Source organism: Melospiza melodia, unplaced genomic scaffold (genome assembly GCF_035770615.1).
Source record: "Melospiza melodia melodia isolate bMelMel2 unplaced genomic scaffold, bMelMel2.pri scaffold_44, whole genome shotgun sequence".
Lineage (NCBI taxonomy): Eukaryota > Metazoa > Chordata > Aves > Passeriformes > Passerellidae > Melospiza > Melospiza melodia.
The window spans coordinates 1,533,367-1,538,941 of NW_026948761.1; the positions used below are offsets into that span (position 1 = coordinate 1,533,367).

The window sequence follows — 5,575 nt, forward strand, 5'->3', positions numbered from 1 at the left end:
CTCCCTAGCCGGCCCTCTACTGCTACTGGCCAAGCTGACAGCTGGCTCTACAATTCTTAAACACCAGGAACATGAAATGTCCCTTTCTCACTCACCTCAGGATTAGCACCGCTGAATACACGCTTGAGGTTACCTGTAGTGGGCAGGGGAAATCAATCAGATGCTGTGAGAAAACTGCCTGGGCTGCTGAATCCCACAGAACAAGTCAACCCAAACAGAGATGATTTCCTGTCCCTCCAGGAGACACATTTCATTCACACAGCCAGCAAGGGATCAGGACAATATTCTTGGTTGTGCCTACACTTTGGCCTGTTTTGCCAGTAAATGACTACAACCATGATGAAGAAAATGCAGATTGTACTTTAACACTCAAAGCTCCTGTTCTACCAAAGACATAAAACAGCTTCTAAAATCCTCTCTTTCAAGTACTTTTTAAAAAAATTAGTTGCATGCACCAATTGTCATTAACTTGCTGGAAAAAGTTGTTGCCCAGAAAAGTTTCCCCAAAATCCTCCTGAGGTCTGGCAGTTCTTTGTGAAACAGCACAACAGTAGCTCCAGGGTTCTGGAGCAGATACTCACTGCTTTGGAGTTTGCATTTCATTGCAAAGGGAAGATCACTGTTTTAGCAATCAGTCAAGGGTCAAGGTAGACAGTCAGATCCTTTCAGGAGAAACTGTAGAAAAAAAGAAGCTTCCCCTGAATTCTGGGAACAACTACCTACTATTCTTCCTAATCGCCATACTCATCCTAATCATCGCCAACAGCCTATTCGTCTTGTTCACTGGCTGAGAAGCAGTCGGAATCATATCCTTCCTACTAATGAGCTGATGACACGGCCGAGCAGACGCCAACACCGCTGCCCTCCAAGCCGTACTTTACAACCGAATCGGAGACATCGGACTTATCTTTGCATAGCATGACTAGGTTCCACCACAAACACCTGAGAAATCCAACAACTTTCTACCCCATCCCAAACTCCTACACTACCCCTACTAGGCCTCATCCTAGCCACAACCAGAAAATCCGCTCAATTCGGCCTCCAGCCATGACTCCCAGCTGCAATAGAAGGGCCAATGCCCCTATCTGCCCTACTCCACTCCAGCACAATAGTAGTTGCTGGAATTTTCCTACTCATCCGAACCCACCCTCTATTCAATAATAACCAAACTGCCCTAACCCTGTGCCTCTGCCTAGGAGCTTTATCCACACTATTTGCAGCCACGTGTGCCCTCACCCAAAACGATATTAAAAAAATCATTGTCTTCTCCACTTCAAGCCAACTAGGACTAATAATAGTCACAATCGGACTAAACGTACCCGAACTAGCCTTCTTCCACATCTCAACTCACGCATTCTTCAAAGCCATGCTCTTCCTATGCTCAGGCTCCATCATTCACAGCTTAAATGGAGAACAGGGCATCTGAAAAATAGGAGGACTCCAAAAAATATTTCCCACAACCACTTCATGCCGTACCATTGGCAACCTCGCCCTAATAGGAACACCATTCCTCGCAGAATTCTACTCAAAAGACCAAATCATTGAAAGCCTAAACACATCCTACTTAAACACTTGAGCCCTACTCCTAATCTTTCTAGCCACATCATTCACCATGGTACACACAATCCGCATAACCGTACTAGTGCAGACCGGCTTTGTTCGAATTCCACCCTTGACCCCAATAAATGAAAATAACCCCGCAGTAACTTCCCCTATCACTCGCCTTGCGCTGGGAAGCATCCTGGCAGGATTCCTCCTCACCTCATTCATCAGCCCCACAAAAACCCCTCCAATAACCATGCCACCCTCTATTAAAATAACCTCCCTAATCGTAACAGCCCTAGGCATTGCTGTAGTTCTTGAAATTTAAAAAATAGACCAAAGACTCATCCTCACAAAACAAGCCCCCTTCTCAGTCTTCTCAACATTCCTAGGATACTTTAACCCCCTAACCCACCACCTAAGTATAACCAACTTCCTCAAAGGAGGACAAAACATCGCATCCCACCTAATTGACCTCTCCTGATACAAAATATTAGGTCTAGAGGGGCTAGCCAGCCTACAACTTATAGCAAGCAAAACTGCCACCACCCTCCACTCAGGCCTAATCAAAGCTTACTTAGGATCATTCACCTTATCCATTCTCATCATCCTCATATCCACATACAGAAATAACCAATGGTCCTCAACCTTTGTAATAACCACCAAATCCTCAAAATCATCATCAACACCCTAATTGACCTCCCAGCACCATCAAACATCTCAACATGATGAAACTTCAGGTCTCTAGTAGGTGTTTGCTTAATTACTCAAATTGTCACAGGTCTTCTGCTAGCTATGCACTAGACAGCAGATACCCATCTAGCCTTCTCCTCTGTCGCTCACATATGCCGAGACGTACAATTCGGCTGACTCATCCGCAACCTCCACCCAAACGGACCCTCCTTCTTCTTCATCTGCATCTACCCACACATCGGCTGAGGACTCTACTACAGCTCATACCTAAACAAAGAAACCTGAAACATTGGAGTCATCCTCCTCCTAACCCTCATAGCATAGCATCCTACCCTGCTTTCGTAGGATACGTCCTACCATGAGGCCAAATATCATTCTGAGGAGCTACTGTAATCACAAACCTATTCTCTGCCATCCCTTACATCGGGCGAACACTAGTCAAATGAGCCTGAGGCAGGTTCTCTGTCGACAACCCCACACTGACCCGATTCTTTGCTCTCCACTTCCTCCTTCCCTTTGTCATCGTAGGCCTTACTCTTGTCAATCTCACCTTCCTCCACGAAACAGGCTCAAACAACCTGCTAGGCATTCCCTCAGACTGTGACAAGATCCCCTTCCACCCATACTACACCATCAAAGACATCCTAGAGTTCGTACTAATCCTCTCCCTACTCGTCTCATTAGCCCTATTCTCCCTCAACCTCCTAGGTGACCCAGAAAACTTCACTCCAGCCAACCCGCTAGTCACCCCTCCTCACATCAAACCTGAGTGATCTTTCCTATTTGCTTACACCATCCTCTGATCCATCCCAAACAAACTAGGAGGCGTACTAGCTCTAGCCGCCTCAATCCTCATCCTGTTCCTCACCGCACTACTACATACATCGAAACTATGATCAATACTCTTCCGCCCCCTATCACAAATCCTATTCTGAACCCTTGTTGCCAACATCCACATCCTAACCTTAGTAGGCAGCCAGCCAGTAGAACACCCCTTCATCATCATCGGCCAACTAGCCTCATTCACATACTTCACAATCATTCTAGTTCTGTTCCCCCTTGCGGCTGCCCTAGAAAACAAGCTACTTAAACTTTAATTAACTCTAATAGTTTATAAAAACATTGGTCTTGTAAGCCAAAGATTGAAGACTAAACCCCTTCTTAGAGTTACCCCACCACCCACCTCAGGAAGAAAGGACTCAAACCCTCTGCTCCAATTCCCAAAGCTGGCATTTTTAACTAAACTACTTCCTGACCCTACCGCTAAACAGCTTGAATTGCCCCCCAAGACAACCTCCACACAGGCTCCAACACCACAAACTAAGTCAACAACCCTCACCCCCCAATCAAAAGCAATCCCAGCCCCTCTGAATACAACACAGCCACCCCACTGAAATCCAACCGGACCAACAACAAACCCCCACTATTCACCGTCCTCTCGTCCATCAACAACCCCAACACATCCCCTACAACAAGCCCCACCATCACAACCAACCGCATCCCAAAACCATAACCAAGAACACCCCAACTACCCGAAGCCTCCGGTTAAGGATCCGATGCCAACGACACTGAATACACAAACACTACCAACATTCCCCCTAAATAAACCATAACAAGTACCAAAGGAATAAAAGGGACCCCCAAACTCACTAGTCAGCCGCACCCCACAACCGCTGCTACAACCAGCCCCAACACCCCATAGTAAGGAGACAGGTTAGATGCAACTGCCAAACCCCCTGGAACAAAACACGGCCCTAAAAAAAAAAACAGATTCTATCATAAATTCCCACTTGGCCTCTCTCCGAGATTTACAGCCTGAAAAGGCGTCGTTACAAAATTTAACTATACAGGAACACCTAAATACGTCCGTCATTCCTTCCCCCTCCCCCCCGCACATTTTCTTCTTGCTTTCAGGGTATGTATAATAATGCATCACACTCTCTACCCCATCAGACAGCTCATGAAGTGTAGGATAATCCACATTACACGTCAAGCTCTTCCACCAAAAACCAAAACATTATCTCCCAAATGGCTGGTATTCAGCCAGCCTACCTACCAGGCACATTCTTGCTTCAGGTACCATACAAGCCACGTATTTCTACCCAAGGCCAAGTCACAAGCACCACCCAAAGACCCAGGATCTTACCTAATGTACACAACACCCAACCTAGAGAATGAGGAATATCCCAGTACACCTTTGAATTCCCCTAGTGTACAGTATTCGCTCGCCTCCTAGGTAATATTCTCAGCCAACAGCCTTCAAGCATTCTCAAGCAAGAGGACATGGTTATCTATTGATCGTGCTTCTCACGAGAACAGAGCTACTCAACGTCATATGTGCTTTAGGTTATTGCCCTCAAGCGCTTACCTCTCCTATACTTGCTCTTTTGCGCTATTGGTTGTAACTTCAGGATCATAACTTGCTTCATTCCGTCCTCCTTGCCCTTCACAGATACAAGTGGTCGGTTGAATACTCCTCCCTAACTTCATTACCTCAGCATACCGACCTCTTACACTTGTTTTCTTTTAGCATCTCTTCAATAAGTCCCTCAAGTGCAGAGCAGGTGTTATCTTCCTCTTGACATGTCCATCACATGGCCGCCTAGCATATGAATCCCCTAACACCCAGAATGTCATAATCTAATGGATAAGGTAGTTGCAAACTTGGCACTGATGCACTTTGACCCCATTCATGAGGGCGCGCTGCCTACCTCTAGACAACAGATAGTGTAATGGTTGCCAGACGTATTAATTATTTTATCATTCATTAGGAATTAACATTTAAATTCCATTTTACGCATCTATTTTTCTATCTAGACTTTATTTTTTTATCAAATAACTAAGCCACATATCCCCACATTGTCCAAACTACTTACCATCAATACACTTTCAATTAACTTTCTTCTATATTCCCTATTGTCAAAAATAATAACCAGCCACCATCATCACTCCTCTAACCACCCCCAAACAAACATAATATTAATTCCAAAGCTAGCCCCTCTCCAAAAACCAAACCAAAACACAAACCATGATGACAAACCATCAACCAACTATCCACCAAATTTCACGTCCTAGTAGCTTATAGAAAGCATGACACTGAAGATGTCAAGATGGCTGCCACACATACCCAAGGAGAAAAGACTTAGTCCTAACCTTACTGTTAGTTTTTGCTAGGTATATACATGCAAGTATCCGCGCTCCAGTGTAGATGCTCTGAACACCTCAATCAGGCAGATAGGAGCGGGCATCAGGCTCACCACAACCGTAGCCCAAGATACCTTGTAATTGCCCCACCCCCACGGGTAATCAGCAGTAGTTAATATTAGGCAATGAGTGTAAA

General features: G+C 45.3%; 1 pseudogene; it reads left to right on the top strand.

Moving 5' to 3' along the window:
- Positions 1 to 2,178: 2,178 nt before the first annotated feature.
- Positions 2,179 to 3,336, top strand: LOC134434592 (cytochrome b-like; annotated as a pseudogene).
- Positions 3,337 to 5,575: the final 2,239 nt, after the last annotated feature.